The sequence below is a fragment of the Rhinatrema bivittatum genome, chromosome 14 (assembly GCF_901001135.1).
Source record: "Rhinatrema bivittatum chromosome 14, aRhiBiv1.1, whole genome shotgun sequence".
Classification (NCBI taxonomy): Eukaryota; Metazoa; Chordata; class Amphibia; order Gymnophiona; family Rhinatrematidae; genus Rhinatrema; species Rhinatrema bivittatum.
In genome coordinates this window covers 27,948,248-27,973,289 of record NC_042628.1, presented here as the reverse complement: position 1 = coordinate 27,973,289, position 25,042 = coordinate 27,948,248, and the positions used below count along the sequence as shown (strand labels likewise).

At 43.8% G+C, this 25,042-nt stretch overlaps 1 long non-coding RNA gene and 1 other non-coding gene across 2 annotated transcripts in view; one reads left to right on the top strand and one right to left on the bottom strand.

Annotated features, from left to right (window-relative positions):
* The first annotated feature begins 1,114 nt into the window (after window positions 1-1,114).
* Window positions 1,115-25,042, top strand: part of LOC115076000 — a 145,303-nt gene continuing 121,375 nt past the window's right edge. The window contains exon 1 of the long non-coding RNA XR_003852666.1: window positions 1,115-2,738. This is a non-coding gene — a long non-coding RNA (uncharacterized LOC115076000). The remainder of the gene's footprint in view (window positions 2,739-25,042) is intronic.
* On the bottom strand, window positions 15,453-15,618 carry LOC115076371. Its single transcript, XR_003852739.1, has one exon. It is a non-coding gene; the product is annotated as a U1 spliceosomal RNA (small nuclear RNA).

Below are 25,042 nucleotides of genomic sequence, written 5' to 3'. Positions count from 1 at the left end.
CCAACCTGGCCCAGGTGCTTCCCCAGGATGTGACCTCAGGGAGGCCATCGCCCCTGCCTATTCCTCCTGCCAAATCAGCTACACCAACCATCTGCTAGAGGCAGAAAATTACTGACACCTTCCCTACTGAACCAGCCTATATAGGAAAGGCCTCAGGGAAGAGGTCTGGAACTCTGCCTCCATCTGCTGATAGGGGGGTCAAAACCCACTGTGAAGACTAGTCTGGCAGGATGAAGAGGAATGATCTCTAATCATCTTAAAATGATACTGGAACTGTATTAAAAACAATTTCAAAAGTATTGCAGAGAATGTTAAATTAGGCCGGCAGTATTTATATTCTGTCTTTTGTGAATGGTCAAGCCATTTCAAAGCAGGTTAAATTCAGCTACTGTAGGTATTCCCCTGTCCCCAGAGGGTTTTAATCTAAGAGGCTCATTCACTAAGCCATGTTAGGCCATTTACAGCATGATAAATGCTGGTTTTTTCATGTCATATGTCCTAAAGCATGAATAAAGCAAGGTATTTCAAATACCTTGCATCAATCTGGCCCTGGCACTGCATATTTAAATGAGCTGATTAGCATGCAAATTTTATTTATATTCTTAATAAAATTTATAGATCACTTTCCAGATCAAAAACTAGATCATCCAAAGTGATGTGCAATTGCATGCTAATCAGGTCATAAATACCCTAAACAATGTAAATCAAATAACAGTTTGCTGGAAAAAAAATCACAAACCTCATTATTTGATTTGAAGTTAGCTGCAACCCAAGAGTTGTAGCTAATGTGAACAGGTCCATAAAAGAAATAATAAAAAAAAAGGTTTACCTGCTTTAACACTGAATGTCAGTGCAAGAGAGGCATCCAGCCTTTCTGTTCAGTAAATTAGCAGACCAGCAGAGAGGGAAGAAAAACTAAGATTCCAGAGCAGAGAGACTGTTATCATTTAAGAACATTTTTTGAGTTGAAAGTTCCCTTTGATCATAACTCCCAAGAATGCATTGGGGCATGCATGGGATTCTGGGATAGTGAGAGACTGTTGGGGGCAGGCATGGAAAACCCACAATGGAGTGGCTCCTGGAAAAGTATTTTAAACTATTTGTTTCAGGCAGGAGTGGTAATGGCATTTTCTAGGCATGCCCCCTAATCTGTACCAGGGTGGTTTTGTAAAGTTTTGGTGTCGAGAAAAGTCTCTGAGATAGCACTCCAGATTCAACTGGGATCCGGTCCTGGTTTTGCCTTATAAAGCACTGTGATCCATTACAGCCTTTCCAAACGGCACAGGCTTTCCTGCTGGTCTGTTGGAGGTGAGAAAAGCCAGTGGAGGGTTACCATTAAGGAAGTAATGAGACCAGCCCCTGGGATTTCTGGGCAGCTCTGTTATTTTGAAAAGCAATGTGAATTTAACACAGGTGGCTGGCATATGTGCCATGCTTTGGGAAAGCTGGACAGTGACAACAATGGAGAGGATGAACAGTTTTAAATCTGGGACTCTTTGCTATGATGTCAGGGGTGTGTTGATCTCACTGGGAAGAAAAAAAAAATCTTTGTGGACAGAGTTCAGATGCAGAGACGTGCTGAGCTTCCAGGAGGAGTCTGCAGCCACAGAGGGATCTTTATGGGACACAGATAGGTGTTTGGTGAGAGCATGAAAAGTATACTTTATTCCACATGTTTAAAACAAAGTACAAACTTAAGGTTAAAGCATTGAAGAGTGACAGTTGTAAAAGAACTGCTGAGAGTGTGGAGTTTTAGAACCAGCACAAGAGGAAACAACATATAAATGTGACTGAGATCTACAAGCTGTAACAGCTGGAAGTGAGAATCAATCTAACAATTTTCTACCTGAAAGGGATTAACCATTTTGCTGATCTGTATTGCCAGTATCAAGTTGAATGAGTGAGGGGGACCAGACTGTTGCCTGAGTCCAGGTAAAGTGAAGACATTTGGGACTCAAATACAGTAACATTTCTCCTCAGTGAAAACTGAGACCTTGCCACCCAGCGCTCTGAATTTAAGACTCTTTTCATTGTGCAAGCAGCCCTGACACCGAGAGACCTGTGGCAGTGTCCATGTCATGGTATTGGAGCCGTATTTGAAGGAATAAGAGACTGTGGTTTGTTTCCTTCCAAGATACTCACTGATCCAGTTTTGCTGATCCCTCTGCATGGGTAGAGCTTGCTGCAGCTATTTTTTATTTCCTCCCTTAGATAAGCAAGTTCAATTAAGACAGTGAAGACCCACACTCTGTAAGGTATTGGCACTTGCGGAAGATTGCGGTGACAGTGTAGCCAATTGCAACTCTCTTATTTTATTTAAAGCAAGGGGAAGAATTTTTTCTTTCTTTGGGAGAGGAACAGCATCTGAGGACAGTGTGCTCCAAGGTCACTGAACGCCGGGAGGAAGCAAGAGGCAGTGGAGACAAAGGTCGCGCCCTCAGGTAGTTCAGCAGCACCAGCTTTAACTGCCAGCCAACAGTATCCAAGTCACCGGGAGAAGACCACGCTTCTGTCTGTAACAAATAAGTGAGTGAACTCACTGGGATAAAAAACACAAAGCATGGAGAAAGAGAGGAAAAGGACAGACATTACAGAGGAAGCAAACATAAGTAAACCACTGAAAGAAAGGATAGAGAACAAATTACTTACTGTTTCATGCTTTGAATACTTTCTTTTCATCAGATGAACCTTGATAATACTGATTTCATCTGAAGGAAAATAAGAAGGAAAATATACAAGTAAGATAGTTTACGTACTCTTGCACATGCTACAGTAAACTGTAAAGGATGGTTATTGAGTGAATAATATAGATATTAGATACTTCTCTGAGAGAGTTTAGTGTACTGCTCTTGTTTGATGAGAAGTGAAGATCTGACATTTCATATAAAACCTGCACCATATCGAGAAACTTGTACAGTCAGTATTGACCGAATTGTTACTGGTAAATTGTTTTTTGGTTTTTTTGTGTTGTTACTATTTAACCTCATTTCTTTTATTTTAAACAATGAATCTTGTTAGTCACCAGCGGGGGCCATCCAACCCCGCTTCCCCTCCCAAACTCTGGATGGGTGGGATTTCCCAAATATTCAAAATTACCTGGTCGGGAAGAGAGCAACATGTAGAACCCCTTTGGATTGCAAACTTGACTCCAATACCATCCGCATACCCCAACACCACTCAGAACACTTTAGGCACCGTAGTGGAGAGAGTTGCCTCCTGGGGGCATTGCATTAACTTCCTGTGGGAGAATCGGGACATTAATGCACATGCCAGTGCTCCCAGGGCCCTGTCCTTTATGACAGGGCCCGGGGTAAGCCTCCCTTCTCCCCACCACCACCCCCAGAGGTAGCACATTGTCAAAATATAAAAAAATAAATGTTATACATTTGTGCCAGGCCTTGCCCCAACCCCCCTTTCCCCCCCTCTCTTTAAAGAAAAAATCCAGGCCTTCGAGGCCAGACCCCCTACACCATTGCTCTCCTTACAAAATAAGCCCTGTGGTCCAGTGGAAATGGATCCACCTGGCTTTTGCCCCATAGACTGGGTGGGTAGTGCTGTTTCTCTTGGGGGGAAAATACAATAGTTTAGTGAATGAGCCCCTAAGTTTTACCTGAAGTAATGGAGGGTAAAGTGACTTGCCCAAGGTGCCGTGGGATTAGAACCCCAGCTTTTCTCGTTTGATGTGGTAACCACTGGGCTAGTCCTCCATGCCTAGTAATGATAAGGGGCTTATAGAAAACACGTGTAATAAACCAGTTGTGTAGAATATATATACCGTTTTGTAAACACTGGGGCCTATTTATCAAGTTGTGCTGATGCACAGTAAATGCTTCTTCCAACAGACATTCTTGCCATAGTACAAGATTATTAGCTGGTCATAAAGGCTTTTATATAAAAGATCCACTATGGAGCAGGGGCGTAGTTATCTTATTGCATTGATGAACGTTTTTTTTAGTCAAGAGGTCCCATCTATCTTAATGAGGCCTATTGGCCAGCATAATATGTTAACATGCAATTGTAATTATGAAATATTCTTTTTCCATAGTCTTTTTTTTCCTAGTAAATTTAGTGCTTGTAAAAGGTGCTAGAGCCAAACTTTTTCATTCAGTCATAGAATAAGTGCAGCATCAGCAAAGATGGTGCAGGCTCCTTCACAATGCCCTCAAAATGCTCCTGAAAAGATCACTTCTGAGGGTAAAAGGGCAATTGTCAGCATTCTTGCTCAATATTACTATTGCTGCTTCCGCTTATCTTTTTTAAAGCACTACTGGACATATGCAGTGCTGTACCGGTACACAAAAAAAAAAAAAAAAGACAGTCCCAGGATCATGGAGCTTACATGACAAATGAGAGTCTGGGGAAAGTGCGTATATTATGGAGAAGTGTTTAGAATTTAAAAGCATCCTCAAAAAGGTTTTACAGTAGACTTCAATATGGCCACCGAGGGAACATGATGCCCCGAATAAGAAAGTCTGTTCCATGCACATGGCACAAGAAGGTGGAAAACAGGGAGTTGGATGTGGGGAAGGGCACAGACATGTCCACTGAATGGTGTTCATGAGGTTGAGGTCAATATTCAGTAAAGTGGTGAGTGGACACTGCTAATGTAAGAACATAAGAACATGCCATACTGGGTCAGACCAAGGGTCCATCAAGCCCAGCATCCTGTTTCCAACAGTGGCTAATCTAGGATACAAATACCTGGCAAGTACCCAAAACCTAAGTCTATTCCATGCTACCTTGAGTGCCAGTTACGGTAAATTGTCACTGAAATCCAGCAGGACAAGTGTCCCACTGAATATCCTCACCCGAAGCTGGCCAGCTAATTTTAACTGGATAACTTTAAACCTTACCCACTATATTCTGAATATAGCCGAGTAGGTTTAAAGGTATCTGGGTACATTTAAGCGGCTAAGTTTAACACTTCCTGGCTATATTCAGAATAGAATCTGGGAACTGGGAAAAACAAAAAAAAACAAACCCTGCTGGGTCTTCAGGCCTGAACCCCCAGCACTCCCCCAAAAAAAATATCTCCAAGTAGTTCCCGATTTCCTAACTTTCCTAACCAATAAAGTGTTTTTAAAAAGCGACCCGAGGCCGCCCCCGCCCTCCAGAGTCTGCTCGGGCAGCAGCATCGGGAGTGTATGTTTCTTCTCGGTCGTCAGAGCAATGCTGCAAGTGGCCAAGAGCCATCAAGACTGCCGTGCTCCCAGGAGGGGTTGGGGATTACAGCTGCAGGGGGGGGGGGGGATGGGGTGTAGGAGGGGGCTTGATGGTTTTAAATTCAATATTGTGGCAGGCCTTGCTTCACTAAAGCCTGCTTTGGGGTTATTTTCTTTTTTAGTTTTTTTTATTTTAGGGGTTGGGGGGGCTGAGGGGAATTGGGCATTAACCTACCTCCCCCCCAACCTCTTTGTAGTATTTTGGAAGTGCAGGAATGGGGCATCATACCTGAAGACCAAGAAAAAAAAAATGTAAACTGTGCTTAATCAGCTGTATTTTGAATATTGTCAATTAAGCATCAAGTTATCCTGGTACACATACCTTTAACTTTAACTTTAGGACTGCTCTGAGGCTGGATAAATATTTAGCCAGATAAATCGGGGCCGGTAAAATCGGCAAGGTTTTCAAAGCTTGCTGTTTGTCCAGCTGAGTCCCAAACTTAGCAAGACAAAAACTTTGAATATGGACCACGTTATATTATTATTAGGGATGGAGGATGAGTTCAGATTGTATCCAGATCCCCAACTATTGGACCTGGATAGATTTAGAATACACATAGACAGTAACTTTTCAAAAGGCGAGCGGGCACACGTGTGCACGTTCGTCGGCCTGTGCCCAGGGATGCGGTCATTTTATAACATACGCACATATATGCACGCATGTTATAAAATGGACTGAGTGCACAATTTTAAGTAGACACTTGCTTATGCATGAAAATACTTCTACCACATAAGTGGGGGGATTTTAGTAGACATGCGTGCCAAGACCATTTCCAATTTTCCCAGTTCTCCCAGGTAAGGGATAGGACTTCCAAAGCCCCCTAGTTTAATAGCCTCCCTTCTCCCCTGTCAGCCCCCACCTTTAAAATCCCACTGATCTGTATATATCTTTTTGTTTTACTATCCATAGCAGAAGTGAAGTTACGTGGCGCATAAGTATTTACACGCAAATTTAAGGTGAATTTTAGGAATGCCCATGCCCTGCCCAGACCATTCCCCGCCTCTTTTGTTGGAACTTTTCATTTGTGTGCGAAGTGGCAATTAAGCACGTATGTGGGCACCTTTTAAAATCTGATTGAGAAAGCTGTGATTCAATCATATAAACCTGAGTCATTTGCTGTCACTTCCGTTTTCACCATACAACATGGCTCTTTTTTATGTACAGATTTGTATTTTGAAGTAAATATTTGCCCTGCCTGAATATTTTGAATAATTTAAAATCTGCAAATATGTGCATGAATCCAAATCAATCCCATTGAATCTGGATATTTCTGGAGTCTGGTCAAAGCCGTCTCAGATTAGCCAAGTAAATTTGATTCATATGTTCGAAGAGCCAAACCTAAATTTGGGTTGTTTAAATGAGGTTCACCCATCTCTAATTTAAATGCAATACTTTTGTAAAACACAATTTTCATATCTAACAAAAGCTGCCTGATGGTCAGAAAGCTGTTCTTTTCATGTGATGATGATGTAATGCCTTTCAAGGGTAAGTATCTGGTAACCACTGGTCAGTTGCAGTCATACTCATGGTAGATTTTTTTTTTTCACCAGCTTTACTTTTGTGATCATTAAGGGAGGTGTTTTCAGACTGGGCACATTAGGACCCAGCCCACACATAATTTCTACAACAAGTTTCAAAGAGAAAACACACCTGCGCTTTCACTTTAAAACCTGCTGTGGGTGCAAATTAGCCGTGGATTCTTGCACGTACTTTTTCTGTGGTCACTTTTTTTTTTTTCATTGGGAAATAACGTGGCATGGTTTTAAAAATGTAACCTACACGTGCTATTTTCCTCCTGTAACCATAGAACACCTACAGGAATGCCCTCCTCTAAACATGGCCAAATGGATGTAGGCTGTGGGAAAAAAACCATGCATACTGTTAGCCATATTGAGGGAAGAAAGTTTTTTTTAGACAGCCCAATTACATGCGTGAATCACTGTTTACCCATATCAGTGACTTTGAAAAAATGCCGTCCAAGAAACCTCCCTCTAAAGATAAGCATCTTCCAAAGTTCTACTTTTCTTCAGCTTTCTGCTTGTAAAGATTAAAATCTGAAAACCCCAGGCAAAACTTTATTTTTGAGGAGCCGACCTGCCCCAACCGGCGAGGTGCTCCACCTCTAGAGCCAAGGGAGGGGGCAGGGGCTGGGTCAGCAAACAATTCAAAGGTGAGCTGACCCGTCCGCCAGCCTCTTCTTTTGGCATTTTTTTGTGGGTAAGGAGGTGCTCTTGGCTTCCTTCCCCCCACCTCCCAGGCCCGTGGGTGGCCTACCTTGGCTCCTGGCCTTCGCCATGTTCCAGCATGGTTTTCTGCGGACGGTCTCGCCTCCAGCTCAGGTCTTTCAATTAGCAGTGGGTAGGTGATGGATCAGAGGAGGGTTATGGGATTTTTGTGACCTGCTGCTTGTGCTTGGCATGCCCTGTTTTTGGGGAGCGGGATGCGGTGGGACTTGCATGGCTGGATTCTTCACATCTCTTGGTGCAAGGAAGGCCCCTGACCCCTCGCGTCCCACTCTTTGTGCATGCGGCTCTTTCCTACCTCCTTATTTGGGGTCTGCCCGCTGAGGTGTTAATTTTGCGGTTAAGGATTTAGGGCCTTCTCTTCCCTCCAACTTTACTGCTGTCCCCTTCTGCTGAGCGAGGCCTTGGTTTCCGGGCCGTGGCATCTCATCGGCAGCCTCACGTAGCATGGGCCGTGGCTTCCCTTCAGTGCAGGCTGTAAACAGAGTAAGGCAGGATGTGATCTCCAATCTCCCTCGTTAGCTGTGAAGAGATCCCCGCTGCGGGGATCTCTTCACAGAGACTCTCTGTGACTCCCTATGAGTCAAGGAGGGAATGGTGCTGCGGTGCGTCTGCTCTATAGGCGGTGGCGTCTGGTGGGGGGGTCATGTGGCTTGGTCATGGCAGCTGGCTACACAGAAAGAATAAGAACTGATTACAGCAGTCAGGGTCAAACCACTCGCGCATTGAGGGCTGCATTTGGAGGCGGCAGCAGAGCACCGACCGGTACATGCAGCTGGGAGTGAGGCCACATGTTTTTTTGGGGAGCGGCGCCCCCTCCATGTTTACAGTTGTGGGCCCCCCTCTTCCCCATGGTTTCTACGTGTGCGTTTATTTTCAGCAAACATAGGTTTGTTTAAGTGCCATTGTGGAGCATGGCGGTCAGCTGCCTGGTGTCAGCATGGCGGATGCAGGCCGCTTTGGCTCGACCTAGCCATAGCTCCCACCCCCCCTGCACATAACTGATGTGGGCTGGTGGCCTCCTTGCCTTTTTTTTTTTGAAAGGGAAAAGATAGGCGTTTTTTTCCCCAAGTTGGTGGAAAGGGGGCAGCGAGCCATATACGCGATGCACTGTGGAGGTTTGGCGCAGGAAGATGGGTGTGTCTCTGCCAGCAGACCAGATGTCCACACTGGTGCCTGCCTGACTCAGGCTGTGGAGTGGCTTGTGGTTGGGGTCTCCCAGGAAGGGCAGAGCTGCAATTCAGCTGTGGTAGGTGCTCCTTTGACCTTATGGGGTCTCTGGGCTTGTTTCTGGCTACAGGAGAGGAAGACTTCGGTATCTTTTGTGGCATTTTGTCAGGGCTCAGATGACAGCATGCGTTCAGGAGTTTCAGTCCTCTTAAAAACCGCTGTCACCTCCCATCCAAGTGCAGGTATGTTTTGGCATGGCAGATGCAAGCCCTCATTGGGGGCTGAGAATGAGGCAGGCAGGAGTGAAGGCCAGGACACCCCAGAGGGCAAGTGTCTGAAGCAAGCGTGAGGCCTGCAGACCCTCTTCGCTTGGGCCCTATCGTTAGAGCAGATGGCTGCAATGATAAATGCTTTTGGGCTGCGGGGAATTCAGATATCAAAATGCCTTTGGGCTCCTTTGCGATGGGGTCGTGCTGGATGGGAGTACAGTCAAGGATCCATTAGATCCATCCTTGACTCAGCGTACAACCAAGTGACCACTGCCGCACCTCCTTAAGTTGGCTTTTGGGGTGTTTTCAAGCCCCCATGGATGCAGGAGCACATTGTACCATATGAGGGCATACGAAGGGCTCTGGTAAGGTGACATTTTCCAACACCAGCAAACCTCGATTAGCGTGGCCTGCAAAGGGGCAGGGGTATGACTAGCATGGTGCAGCTTTAGGATTGGTAGCATACTCCTTCATGACCTGGGACCATCTCGTTAGGGATGAATATTCTGTAAAGGAAATGCCTCTGGCTATATGAACCAAGGCCCCCCTGGTCACAAAGCGGACAAAGATGTAGATATCTCTATCCCATTTTATGTAATTTCCTTCATAGGGCTCCTCTGCAAGTGAAGCTGCTCACATTGCTGTGCATCTCAAAGGTGCTGGTCTATCTGGCTAGCAGCATACATGAGGCTTCTCTATTATACATTTATTTTGCATCCAGGCACCTGTTCCCTACAGACATACATTCATAGTAGCATGGGAGTGATGAAAAATGGTGCATTTAAATCTGCCCAGCAAGCTTCTAATGGTAGTAACTGCTGCTCAGTGCAGGTACCCCCAAGCCTTATGTTAAGGGTAGTAATATTCGCATTCAAAACCAAACAACTGTCAAATCCATGACAAATTACTGTTAGTAACAATTTTACTGGGTGAGAAGCCTTCTTGATAATTCAGTAACTGCCACTCCATGCGGATTACCCCCATGGTCTCTGTTAAGGGTAGTAACTGCTCTTCATGTGGGTATCTCTGCTTGGGGATCTATATAGTTGGATTTGCAGTCATTGATTCTATTCACTGGAAGGTTTGTCCTAGCTAAGAGACAAGGGAGGGTGGCTTGCCTCTGTACTTCTGCACTATGCATTTCGAATCTCATACCATTGCAACCCCTGAGAGCATTGTCCAAGCGGTAGCACTGATAAATTGCAGCTTGCGTTTTAGGTTCCAAGGAATGCCAAAGAAGAAATAGACTACAAATTATTTTGCTTGGCCAGGTAATGCTCTCAGTAAAAGGTTCAAGTTAATTAACATTACCAGTGCTGTTGACTCACATTGCAGGATATATTCGGACATCAGATTTGCCCTCCTGAGTCTAAAAGGGTGGAGAGAGGGAATCATTTCTGTACCTTTCTGTCACATTTGCCTGGTCCGCACTGCTGCATACAATTTGAAGCTAGTAGTATATAAAGTATTTTGTGTTTTAACTGTGCTACTTGCCTCCTTCAGGGAGTGTGCCCTAGTCCTTGTGTTTAAGAATATAGATGGCCAATTAACATTTGCCCTTTCTGGTATTTTCATGGTCTTCTAGACTTGTGTCATATCCCCTATCAGCTTATCTGAGCTGGGCCCAGACCTCTTTGGCATTTATTCATGGGGGAGCTGTCCCATGCCCTTTATCATTTTGGTCTTCCTTCTCTGTACCTTTTCCAGTACAACTATATATCTTTTGAGAGGCAGCGATCAAAATGGCATGCAGTGCTCAGAGTGCTGTCTTGTCATGGAGCAAGGCAGATGCGTTGTGGCATTCTTTGTTTTGTTCATTTTTGACCGCTATAGTGCAGAGGGCCAATGGTTGTAGTGCATTGTCCTCTATGTTGCCTAGATCTTTTTCTAGGTGATAATTCTTAGTGTGAAACTGGGTGTCGTGTGACTACAGCATGGGTTGTTTTCCCTGTGTGCATCACCTTCCATTTGTACACATTGGATTTCATCTTCCGTTTGGATGCCCAGCCATCCATACTATTCTTGTTTCCAGTTCTAGGTGCATTAACCAACTACAGTGTATATCCTGATCATCATCCTTTTTTCTTCCTTTAGTGGGTCATTTATGGCACCCAGGCACTCATTACCTTCAGCGATTTCCCCCTTAGCAGGTGGCACATGTGTTCTTGGCCTTAGACAGAACGCATATGGCAGGGTCCCAACTCACCAATGATGTTATGAAATTACGAGCAGCGTTTGGTCCAAAAGTTAATTATTATTCTAGGGCATTGTTTCTTCAGGTGCCCATAAGATTCTTGTTTATAGTGCCATGGTGTTGACCATCTTCGTTGATGATCACATCTGCAAATAAAATTGGTGCTCTCTGTCGAGTCGTAGTTTTGTGCAGATATTTCTATGGATGACAACAGGAGGTACTAGCCTGTCAGGTGTCTCTGCCGATAGCATTCTACTTTTCAAGAACAATACATACAGCATATTGTTGTAGGCATTTTTCTGAGATTGCCCTCCATTGCTTTTCCAGGACCTGCCATCTCAGCTAATGGCTGATAATTTCAAGGCAGAACAGTTCTTCGATGGCTTCATAAGATTTCCAGTTATTGGTTATCTATTCATGCTAGTCAATCTCCTTGTTAATATTCCTTTGGAGTCCTTATGATATGATTGACTTCAGTTATTATTTTATTTTCTCAGTTCCATGGAGAGACCATGGCATGTATTCCAGAACGCAATACACAAAGGGCTACCATTGGCTTCCAGTGATTCATTTATCAGGATTCTTCAATGAATCTTGTAGGATGGATCAGAAGAATGGCCATCCAGCAAAGGTGCTAGTTCCTCGTCATCAGCGTGTGCCCCCCCCCCACCCCCCACACACCTTTAAGAATTTAGGGCCATGGCTGGAGTATGGCAGGAGGAATTGCCTCTGCGAAAGACTGGTTGTTGTCCAAGTAGGATATTTCTAGTGTTCAAGAGGTGACATCATAACTTGCACAGCATTGGGGCTAACTCAAAGTAAATTTCCTCATTGCTGCATGTGAATGGAAGGGTGATTTGTACATGCCTATAATCTAGTCTCTAGCATATACATGATAGCATTGGAAAGACACTGAAAAAGTAATGCTGATATATTATGGGCTAGTAATCGCCCAGTGTTCACTAATACATTAGCTAAGTTTATTTGTTATAAGTTGTTTTGTTTGATTTTCTGGCTCTCGCAACCTTGCACTATAAAATAGTTATTACATTTCTTATGGCAAGGTCTCCAAGTCCACACCAAAAACTAAGCAATTTAGCGCTATTCATCTATGCTCTAGAAATGAGCTTAGTGGACCCCTTGCAGTTGGGGTGATTCAGGACTTACCATATTCCTATTTGATTATTACTGCATACAGTGAATCCCATGTAATAAACCTCATAGTTTTCGGGATGGAGGGCTCAACAGGCACATGGTGATATTCAGTACAGTCCAGAATGGTGGCAATACATAGGTGGGTAATATGCAGTATTCTCCTGTAGACTTTGGAGGGATGGTGCTACCTCCAGAGCAGTAAAAAGGAGTAGAACTATGATTCAAGTTTGTAATACCAAAGAATTTTGATGCCTGTTCATTTGTATATTTGAAATACTGGTTAGATAAAAATGTAGCCATAATCCCTTTTTATAACTATTACTCAGGTAATATGGGTAATATTACTCAGGTAATATGGGTAATATGCAGTATTCTCCTGTAGACTTTGGAGGGATGGTGCTACCTCCAGAGCAATAAAAAGGAGTAGAACTATGATTCAAGTTTGTAATACCAAAGAATTTTGATGCCTGTTCATTTGTATATTTGAAATACTGGTTAGATAAAAATGTAGCCATAATCCCTTTTTATAACTATTACTCAGGTTAGCAAGTGTGCCTTATCTCGGGGAGATCACTATTGCCAAAACCATCTCAGGGGTGACCGCCTCTTCTCGCCTTTCTATAATTAACCCCACCCTTGTCCCATCTTGTCATATTTGTAAGAAACCACTGTCGGTCCATTCTTCGAAAAGAAGATCTTTATTGGATGGATATGGCCACAGCATAGGTCAATGCATACAACAATTAAATTATAAAACAATTACTAACATTCATTCAATTTACAAAACATCAATTACTAAAATGTTCTCAATCCCCAGGGGTGACCATGCCCTCACCTGTTGAATTTCAATTCACTAAACGCTCCAGAGGATCCTGCTACAGCAATGTAGCACCACTGGGGGACACAAGACCACTGAAGTCTTGTCCCTCACGTTATCCTGCATTTGATCCTGATTACAGATGAAGTTCTCAGCAATGCGCTGAAGTCCAGCTCCATAAAAGAGCAGGTGTCACTCATTATGCATACCATCACAATTCTGGGTGATGCACAGGCCAATCCCAGCCGTCAAAGCCGAATACTTGACAGTCAGCTCATATTGAACAAGAGCATTAAGTGTTGTTAAGCTCTAGGCAAAATCAGTGGTTGTAAGATATGGCCACAGCTGGGTTGGTGGGGTACTCACGACAAGTGAGGTGTCACTACTGTGGGCTTGTGGCGGGGGGGGGGGTTTGATCACAACCTGAAGTGCATGGCATGTGCAATTCTTGAAAGCTGGCTGGGTAGAGAATACCAATTAGCATGGTATTCCTGCTCCTACATTGCATTGGTGGATGACAACGAGATGAGCTGACTGTCAAGTATTCGGCTTTGACGGCTGGGATTGGCCTGTGCATCACCCAGAATTGTGATGGTATGCATAATGAGTGACACCTGCTCTTTTATGGAGCTGGACTTCAGCGCATTGCTGAGAACTTCATCTGTAATCAGGATCAAATGCAGGATAACGTGAGGGACAAGACTTCAGTGGTCTTGTGTCCCCCAGTGGTGCTACATTGCTGTAGCAGGATCCTCTGGAGCGTTTAGTGAATTGAAATTCAACAGGTGAGGGTATGGTCACCCCTGGGGATTGAGAACATTTTAGTAATTGATGTTTTGTAAATTGAATGAATGTTAGTAATTGTTTTATAATTTAATTGTTGTATGCATTGACCTATGCTGTGGCCATATCCATCCAATAAAGATCTTCTTTTCGAAGAATGGACCGACAGTGGTTTCTTACAAATATGACAAGATGGGACAAGGGTGGGGTTAATTATAGAAAGGCGAGAAGAGGCGGTCACCCCTGAGATGGTTTTGGCAATAGTGATCTCCCCGAGATAAGGCACACTTGCTAACCTGAGTAATAGTTATAAAAAGGGATTATGGCTACATTTTTATCTAACCAGTATTTCAAATATACAAATGAACAGGCATCAAAATTCTTTGGTATTACAAACTTGAATCCTAGTTCTACTCCTTTTTATTTTCTGTGACAAATATTGCCACTGTAATGTGATAATTTTTGAAACAGAAACAAATGTGCATTATTTCTGCTTGGCGGTATTAATAAGCTAGGATATCCTCCAACTTTGTCATGAAAGTTGAGTGAAAGACTGAAAATAAAAGCAGAGGTCAAAATAGCTGCTGTATATAGCATACTGCAGATCCCTTGTGCGCTGCTAAGGTACATTTTTCATACTCTGCTTCTAGTTGTATTAATAAGGGGTCTGCTGCGCATTATGCATCTCCTGATCCATGCTATGTTATAGGAGTCGTACGCCATGGTAACTTGCTGCCGCTCCTACTGATGAGCATCTACTGCCTCTCTCCATGACCTGCCTTGTCCAGTAGCCAATCAAGCTTGAACAGCTTCAGAGGTGTTAAACTTCACAACGCATTCTGGGACTCAAGGTCTGCCCCCATTGATTTTTTTTTTAAAAGTCAGCTTCCCAGGAATTCATGTCAGATGTCAGCAAGGCTTCAGAGTCCCCCACCGATAACGTGCTGCCTCAGCACATTGTAGCAGAAGAGAGCGTTCATGTTGTTCTGTTCCTGATTGTCTAGTGAATTGGGAAAACATCGTGCAAAGTGTAGCAGCTTCACCGGTGGTAAAAACTGCTGAACAGCACCTGCATAGTAAAACAAGGCCATCTGTTTGCTTTCTCTTTTTCCTTGGTGTTGATCTCCGAGAGATTTTTTTTTTTTTTGTAATTATTGTTTGTTCTTGACAAAATCATACAGTACTTTGCTACAGTTTAAAAAAAAAAATGACATAAAAAAATTGAACAAGTTCTACATTTTTTTTCCCTATTGTTTATAGTTCATTTTAAGAGCATCATCAAGATCCAAGCACATCATTAGTGCATAATATTTATATATACCAATCTGTATTGTAAAACCTTTTGGGGCAGAGATCTACCTACTGTTCCTGAATTGTAACGGTTTTGAAAAGGCAAGTAATTAAATCTAAATATCAAGTAATCTCAAATTATATATATATGCACGCTTCCTAGATAGGTACATAGAGAGTGTGTTTGTGTTTAAGGTTACCTTAATAAGGAAACAATGTCCATAATTCTTGACTTCTAGTTGACTGCCATTCATTCCTGGCAGGAAGATTTTAACCAGGAGCAAAAAAAAAAAAACAAAACAGAGCGCACAGGGGAAAGTCAAGCACAGTTCCCAGCTCCATAAATTATACAGTCAAGTTTCTCACATGTGGTGAAATTGCAGGCGTCAGCTCTGCCAAAGTGTAAGGAAAGAGCTTCACTCTGGGAGGTACCACCTGCAGGTTCCTGGATAATCTTCCCTGCCAGTTAAGTATGAGAGAAGTTCCAACCAGGCCAGGTGGCTCAGGTGATAAGTGCTACGCTGCTTCCATTCGTAGGTGGGCTGGCAGCAGGGCCAGGCTATGGCATAGTAAGAGCCTGCAGCAATCTAGATCATGTTTAAAAAGCCCCTACCCTTATGAAAACAAAAGTGGTTAAATGTGAAGTTTAGTAGGTGCATGCACAGACTTAATTTTCATTTCCTTGAAATGAAAATGAAACAAACACAATTTTAAAAAAGCAAAAGTAAAAAAAAAAAAAAAAAGTAATAATAATAAGTTAGGTCTGCAGCCCCGAACAGCAACTACTCCAGGATCCTTCCTCCTGTTGAAAATCTCTTCAGGAGCTGTCCCCCCAGTCACTCCTGCACAACGGCTGCCGCTGACTCTTGCAATAGCTTCAGCAGATTGAGGGGCAAAGGAGGGCACATCCTGTTGGCCTTGGAGCAGGGGTCCAGGTGAGTTATTTGGAGGGCTGTATATCTCTGCTTGTCGGACACATTCTGGGATCAGGCCTGGTATACTGTCATCAGTCTGCTTTATAAAGTTCGGTACCAGAAGGAGAAATCTGCTTATACACAGAAGCAAAAAAAAAAAGAATCAGGTGAAAGAGAAAAATGCAGTCCCCTACTATCAAAAATTATGAGGTCGCAAGAGGGAAAATCACAGGAATCAGTCTGGCTGCGAGACTGGCCTCGCAGCTGCAGGAGATGCCGTCGGGATAAATGCAGCTCCTGCTGCCTGGGGTTAGGGACGTGTGTTGCCATCGAGTGGATCAGGCAGGGGTTCGGTTTATCCCTGCCCGATCCTATGTTTGACTCTGGAGGCAGGGTGAGGCGGCGGCTGCGGTAGAGGTGTTTTGGAGGGGCACTTTTTGCCGCTCCAAAATTCTGCCGCCTGAGGCCGCTGCCTTGCCCTGCCTCACAATAGAACCACCCCTTGATAGCATGGCCAGGCTCCACATATCTCTGCTTGGCAGCAGCATTTTGGGATCAGGGCTGGAGTCCAGGCACAAGCCTGCATTATAAATCCCACTGCTAGGAAAGCAAAAGAATCAAATAGGAGAAAGCCGAAATACAGTCCCTCCCACAACCTTAGATAGTTTGTATCTAATCTATCACTGCTTTGCTCAAAGGAGTAAAAAGGGGGTGTGCAATATAAGTTTTAAAGTTAATTTAATCCCCATTTCTTTTCTACAACAAAGCCATGGCTGATATTTTCATGAACAGTTTTCATGACTATTATGGGCTTTTACAGGGCAAATAGTCAAATTATAGCCATCTATCTTCAGAAATACCAGTAAGGTTACATAGACACTGAAAGACATGCCAGCAAATGTTGGAACTGGGGTAGAATCAGGAATAAAGCAGGTTCAAACTATGATCATTACAAGAACTATGGTAGAATATACTGCACCAGGATCAGAAGTAGTATTAATTCCACATCTTCATAAGTCCTAAAATATACGTCTAAGATATATTATTTATTTAAAATCATCTACATTCTAGGTGGTATGCAATAGACATTCATAGTAAGTTAAATTATAATTAATCATAATGAAACAGTACATAAAATGTAGATTTTAATTTTATAACATGCGTGCATTTATGCTCAGATGTTATAAAATTGGCTAGCCACACATATATGCATGCATAATTTTATTTCGATGCACAAGTGTGCTCGAATGCTGTCTCAAACACGTAAGGGAGGGGTATTTTAGTAGGTTCATGTGGCGACGCAATAGAGCTAATTACCAGTTCCCTCCCAGTTCACCCCAGTATCCCTGACCTCTAAAACCCCACGGACTACCTTTTTTTTTTCACTACTTACACGCTGTCCATAGCAGAAGCAAGTTACGCGATTGAGGGATCCCAGCATGCGCTACAGCAGGTAAGTGACTTCATGGGTCGCAGTTGCAGCCCACCCATGCCCTGCCCAGACCACGCCCATGCCCCGCCTCGACTCTTTCTTTTTGTCAAATCTTCTTTATCTGCATACCAGGAAATACGCACATGGCCAGGGGCCTGTTAAAATCTGCACTGCCGAGTCACGCGCGTTATCTCCTGGTTTTGCCACGTGTAGGGCTTTTAACATTCGCCCTAAAATCAGAAATAAAAATAAAAATCAATCAATGGAAACCAAAACACAGACTATAATGTAAAAGAGAATAATATCAGTTATAAGAGCACAGCTTTTTATATCCTTTCATCTAGTATTTGTCACCAAAAATACCAGATAAATGTTCCCAGGAACAATATTAAAATAACCCCCTCCCCCCCAAAAAAAAATCTGTCAGGATTAATATTAAGGTACATTGTAAGTTTTTTTTTTTTTTTTTTTTTTTTTTAATAGAATGGTTTTAACTAGCTTCCTAAACTTCATCAAGGAAGTCTTTCTTAGTCTCAATGGGTAGGGTATTCCAAAGCAAGGGACCCTATACCATAGCCATTCCTGTGATTCATCAAGTCTAATATGTTTAAAAGAGGGGCATATAAAAGCAATTGTGAGGATGATCGTAGTGTTCATGTAGGTTGATAAAGCTGTAAGGCTGAGTTAAAAGCAGGGAAATCAAGCCCACGTAAACCTTTAAAGACCAACAGGATTCAAAGCTAAATTCTCCTTTCTATGGGCAAGCAATGGTATCGTACCAATATTAGGGAAATGTGCTCACGTTGAGGGGTCCCTGAGATTATTCTGGCTGCTGAATTTTGAACAAATTGAATAGCTTGTAGGGGACTCTTCGGAAGCCCAATGAACAGCACATTACAATAGTCCAACAGGGTCATTATTAAAGAATGGACTATGGTTTTTTGGTCATGTTCCTTACTATAGAGCCGAACTCTCTGTATCATGTGAAGTTTATAGTATGCATTTCGAACAAGCTAGTTCAAGTGAGGATGCAGTGAGAGAGTAGATCCCTAGATGTTGGACTTGGTGAACTATAGGAATCAATGATCTGTTAATTTGTTAATTATATATGTCTGATTACGCTACATGTACAGAATTTTAAATCCATGAATGAGCAAAAAAAAAAAAAATCAATTTATTGGATACTTACTGAAGACAGTCTCTGGAAAAAACTATCTGCAGTGAAGGGGATAAAAGAGGATGGTGCAATGCTAGCCCCTCCCCTTCCCTTTTCCAAAGAGTCAAAATATCTACAGATTAAGTTTGAATCAATGGAGAAGGTATAGTTGTGAAGCAGGGACAGGGGCTAGAAGATTATGAAGGTGATGCTTCATTGTAGTGAAATCTAGCAACATCTTGTGTAATGAGCATTTTTCTCAGTCTAGCTTACTAGATGATTCATAAATCTATCCAGTGTACAGTAACATTCTGCTTAAACTGAAGACAGCTGCATTGATTTTATTTCATGTTTCACATACTCATGCATGTGGCGCACACACAGACATATCTAAATATTTTTTTCTCCTCAGTCAGGTTGATAGAAAGGGAAGGTTGCAAGGTCATTACAAAGAAAGATTTATTTTTTGTGACTGCTATCATCTTGTCTATTTCTTTGGCCTTAATAAGAGCATCTTTCTTGATGCCAATTATATTCATGTTTTCCATTTAGGCTGATATTTGCTCCCAAAGTCAAGCACCAGCGCTATTCAGGTATTGTGCTGATGCATGCTGTTGACCTCTGGGGAAACAGATGCTGGCCCTCTATGAATTCATTTGCTCCTCACTTCTCTCGTAACTGCTGTTGATTCTTACTGATCTTTTTGGTAGGACTGCAAGCAGAGTACAGCCAGGGAAGAGTTGTTGATTTCTAATATGAGACTAAACTGGCAAAATAAAATACAGTAACAGTTAACCTCTGAGCCCTGGGCTATAAACGTTAGAGAGAGTCTGCTTTAAAGGGTTCTGTTTTCAAAATGGGGGTTCTCCTCTCTCATTTTTCTTTTTGTTAGAAGCAATGCCTAAGCTCAGCAACATATCTTTACATTTATACTGAGGAGTATCATTTGAAAACCAAATTCACAGATGCTAAAATCTGAAACGTACCTACCAATGAGAACAAAAATAAATAGGAAGGGTAGCAATTGGAAAATCTCATGCCCAAGTTATTTTTATGGTAGAATATTTTTGAGGGGCAAGTCCTAGAGGCAACAAAAAGGTCAATATAGAGCAAATAGGGGTCAACACAACATTTTATGTAACAATTCTGAGAAAATATATGTGATAAAAGTAACCCTCTCTTTTCCAGATTCACACTTGAGTTAGGGATCATTTTGGGCACAGTCCTTTCGGCTTCAAGCACTAACCTCCTTACGCCTGTTTCCACACAATTTTTAGAACACTTTTCTGCATTAGTACGGATTTTTCAGTTTAAATCCCATTTTAAAGGCGAATTTTAAAAGTCCATGAGGATATGTCACAATTTTCAAACTGACGGTATTGGACCAAAGACAGCAGATACTTTTACCCATGGCATTTGTACCAATTCTCAAAGCAAAAGTAATATGTACTTTCTCTTTGAAATATGCTATGAGGCACACACATGCCCGTATGTATGTGTATAGGGGCGTGCATGCTCATGTATATATTATGCATCAAATGCACATGTAAAATTTGTGTAAATCTACCTTACAACATTAACATGCATTTAAGAGATATGTTTAATGTATTTTCAATATAGTCAAATAAGTTTTAATTTATCTACCTAGGTGTTGGTTTTGCCTCCAATTAGCTGGATAAGTAAAAAACAAAAAGCACTACTTATCCAACTAAAAAACATTTATTAAGACTTATCCGGCAAAGTAAGATAACTGGATAAATAAAAAAAATTTAAAAAAAGTGATACTTAGCCAATATAAAACAGCTGGATAAGTAGTGTTACATGTGCAACTTTTTGAAAATTCAGCTTTGTATTATCAGGGAAATTAGATATCCATTTATTGCAAAATTCACCAGAGATTTTTAAATACAGAGATTGTTTAAAAGGTGCTACCATCCTCTAAAGTGTTTTAAGGTTTCTAGCAATGTGCCCTATTTACTAAAGCATTTTTCCCATAAGCACAAAATGGGAGAAAACCTTTAGTAAATAGGTCCCAATATTTGTAGAATGCACTTACTGGGAGTTGCTTAAGGGAAAGAAAAACTATATGAAAAGGGTTTAATGTCTTATGTGGAACCTGTGCAGTGGTCTATTTTTCCGAAGTCATCTTCCAACTCCCTAACTTAGATATTGTACTTTATTGCTCACAGGGTGACTCAGACTCTGATCAAAAGAAAAAAATCTAAAACTCTATTAATAATGATAGTTTTGCAAACCAGAGATAGGGACCGTCTCATATGTTATATTTATAAAGGCAAATTTTAAAAGTCCTGCGTGCCAAAGCTGGGAGATATGCAAGTATCTCGAGACGGTGCATGCCGCACAGATTTTAAGAAACACCCGAGTGTGTTCATATCTCCCAGTACATGCACAAATGGAAAGGTGAAAAAAAAGGCTGAACATGGATGGTCCGAGTATGTTACATGAAATGTCCGTAAGTATTTCCACGCTCAAACACGTGCCTGGGTCCCCTGCCAAGTAACATTACTTCTTCTATGGATGCAATGTAAGTAATGAAACAAAAAGAATGAAGCTTAGTAGTGGGCTTTTAAGGGTTGGGGCTAAAAGGGTAAAAGGGAGGTATATTAACTAGGAGGGTTAGGAAGTAGAGATGTGATTTGGCCGAACCTTTCAGTTCAGCCTTCGTTATCAGCCCACCATGGGAAATTTCATTTTTCCCGCGGGTCGGACTGATTTTTTTCGCCGCCCCGAATTTCGGGGTTAGCGCGCACTAACCCCGAAAAACGAATTTTCCCGAAATTTTGGGAAAACCCCTTTTGTTTTTCGGGGTGGCCGAACCAGGATGAATGCACATCCCTATATAGGAAGTCCTATCCTTTACCTGGGTGAACTTGAAATGGACTGGGGAAACTGGTAATTGCATCGGCACGCATATCTAATAAAACCTCCCCATTTACACAGTACAGCCAGAATTTGTGCGCACGTGTGCATCTATGTAAAATTGCACGCACATGTACGTGCATACAGCCGATTTCATATCATATGTGCTTCTCTGGCGTGAGCCAGCATATGCATGTACATGTATTAGGGATGTGAATCGTTTTCCATATCGTCTTAACGATAGAAATCGTGTGGCAGGGCAAGAAAATCGTCTTAGGCACGATTTTTTAGTTAAAAAATCGTTAAAAATCGTTTTTTCCGATTAGTGCGCACTAACTCGAGTTAGTGCACACTAACTCGAGTTAGTGCGCACTAACTGGGAGTTAGTGCGCACTAACTGAAAATGATACAATTTGACACTTTTCAGGTCAGTTAAGGTCAGTTTAGGAATGAATATGTATTCCTATTGGCTGCCCTCTTATTTATTCATGTTACCAAGTTTCCTACTGACAGTATATGGGGGATGGGAAATGGAAACAGTTGGTAGCTTGACAAAAAAAGAAATGTGATCAGTCAATGTGACTAGAACTTGTGCCCTAACCCTGATACCAGGGGTATTGTGATCTTCCTGCACACAGTGCCCTATCCCTATTAATACCAGGAGTGTTGTGATCTTCCTGCACACAGTGCCCTATCCCTAATACCAGGGGTGTTGTGATCTTCCTGCACACAGTGCCCTATTCCTGATACTGGGGGTGTTGTGATCTTCCTGCACACAGTGCCCTATTCCTGATACCGGGGGTGTTGTGATCTTCTTGCACACATCCCGATATCAGGGATAGGGCACTGCGTGCAGGAAGATCACAACACTCCTGGTATTAATAGGGATAGGGCACTGCATGCAGGAAGATCACAACACCCCTGGTATCAGGGATAGGGCACTGTGTGCAGGAAGATCACAATACCCCGGAGGAGTGAGGGTCAGGCAGCTCCCCCCTGTCTGTGAAGCCAGCCTCTCACTAGTAATGCAGGGAGGGAGCTGTCTCAGACTTCACCATCCTCCCCCCCCCCCTTACCCACACACCATTCACTAGCTGGGACATGGGGGAAGTCAGGAGTGAGGGTCAGGCAGCTCCCCCCTGTCTGTGAAGCCAGCCTCTCACTAGTAATGCAGGGAGGGAGCTGTCTCAGACTTCACCATCCACCCCCCCCCCCCCTCACCCACACACCATTCACTAGCTGGGACATGGGGGAAGTCAGGAGTGAGGGACAGGCAGCTCCCCCCTGTCTGTGAAGCCAGCCTCTCACTAGTAATGCAGGGAGGGAGCTGTCTCAGACTTCACCATCCTCCCCCCCCCCCCTCACCCACACACCATTCACTAGCTGGGACATGGGGGAAGTCAGGAGTGAGGGTCAGGCAGCTCCCCCCTGTCTGTGAAGCCAGCCTCTCACTAGTAATGCAGGGAGGGAGCTGTCTCAGACTTCACCATCCTCCCCCCCCCCCCCCTTACCCACACACCATTCACTAGCTGGGACATGGGGGAAGTCAGGAGTGAGGGTCAGGCAGCTCCCCCCTGTCTGTGAAGCCAGCCTCTCACTAGTAATGCAGGGAGGGAGCTGTCTCAGACTTCACCATCCACCCCCCCCCCTCACCCACACACCATTCACTAGCTGGGACATGGGGGAAGTCAGGAGTGAGGGACAGGCAGCTCCCCCCTGTCTGTGAAGCCAGCCTCTCACTAGTAATGCAGGGAGGGAGCTGTCTCAGACTTCACCATCCTCCCCCCCCCCCTCACCCACACACCATTCACTAGCTGGGACATGGGGGAAGTCAGGAGTGAGGGTCAGGCAGCTCCCCCCTGTCTGTGAAGCCAGCCTCTCACTAGTAATGCAGGGAGGGAGCTGTCTCAGACTTCACCATCCTCCCCCCCCCCCTCACCCACACACCATTCACTAGCTGGGACATGGGGGAAGTCAGGAGTGAGGGTCAGGCAGCTCCCCCCTGTCTGTGAAGCCAGCCTCTCACTAGTAATGCAGGGAGGGAGCTGTCTCAGACTTCACCATCCTCCCCCCCCCCCTCACCCACACACCATTCACTAGCTGGGACATGGGGGAAGTCAGGAGTGAGGGTCAGGCAGCTCCCCCCTGTCTGTGAAGCCAGCCTCTCACTAGTAATGCAGGGAGGGAGCTGTCTCAGACTTCACCATCCTCCCCCCCCCCCCCCCTCACCCACACACCATTCACTAGCTGGGACATGGGGGAAGTCAGGAGTGAGGGTCAGGCAGCTCCCCCTGTCTGTGAAGCCAGCCTCTCACTAGTAATGCAGGGAGGGAGCTGTCTCAGACTTCACCATCCTCCCCCCCCCCCCCCTCACCCACACACCATTCACTAGCTGGGACATGGGGGAAGTCAGGAGTGAGGGTCAGGCAGCTCCCCCCTGTCTGTGAAGCCAGCCTCTCACTAGTAATGCAGGGAGGGAGCTGTCTCAGACTTCACCATCCTCCCCCCCCCCCCTCACCCACACACCATTCACTAGCTGGGACATGGGGGAAGTCAGGAGTGAGGGTCAGGCAGCTCCCCCCTGTCTGTGAAGCCAGCCTCTCACTAGTAATGCAGGGAGGGAGCTGTCTCAGACTTCACCATCCTCCCCCCCCCCCCCCTCACCCACACACCATTCACTAGCTGGGACATGGGGGAAGTCAGGAGTGAGGGTCAGGCAGCTCCCCCTGTCTGTGAAGCCAGCCTCTCACTAGTAATGCAGGGAGGGAGCTGTCTCAGACTTCACCATCCTCCCCCCCCCCCCCTCACCCACACACCATTCACTAGCTGGGACATGGGGGAAGTCAGGAGTGAGGGTCAGGCAGCTCCCCCCTGTCTGTGAAGCCAGCCTCTCACTAGTAATGCAGGGAGGGAGCTGTCTCAGACTGGTATCAGGGTTAGGGCACTGTGTGCAGGAAGATCACAACACTCCTGGTATTAATAGGGATAGGGCACTGTAAGAGATGACTGTAGTAGATTGAATAAAGATCTGATGTTTCTGCTCTCCTCACACCAAACAAAAACAACACACAAGCAGAGAAGCCCTTCTTACAAAGCTGAGCTAGTGAGTTAAGTAGGAGGAAAAGTAAACATACTGGTGCCAGTGTGGCTACTTAAAAAATACACTTACCAACAATCAATTACATATATTTGAACTGTGTACAGTTCCAGCCAGGACCACCTTTCTAAAATGCACAGTGATTGGCAAATTCAACATGCACTAGCATTTCAGGTGCCTGCTAACAAAAATAATAAACAAACAAGTTCTAGTCACGTGAGTGCTGATCATTACATTACTTTTTTTGTCAAGCTTCCAACTGTTTCCATTTCACATCCCCCCAACCATATTGGTAACATCAATAGATAAGAGCACAGCCAGCCAATAGGAATACATACATACATATTCATTCCTAAGTGACCTTTACTGACCTGGGAAGTGTGAACACTTTGTTTCATTTTCTGTTGGTGTTCGTTAGT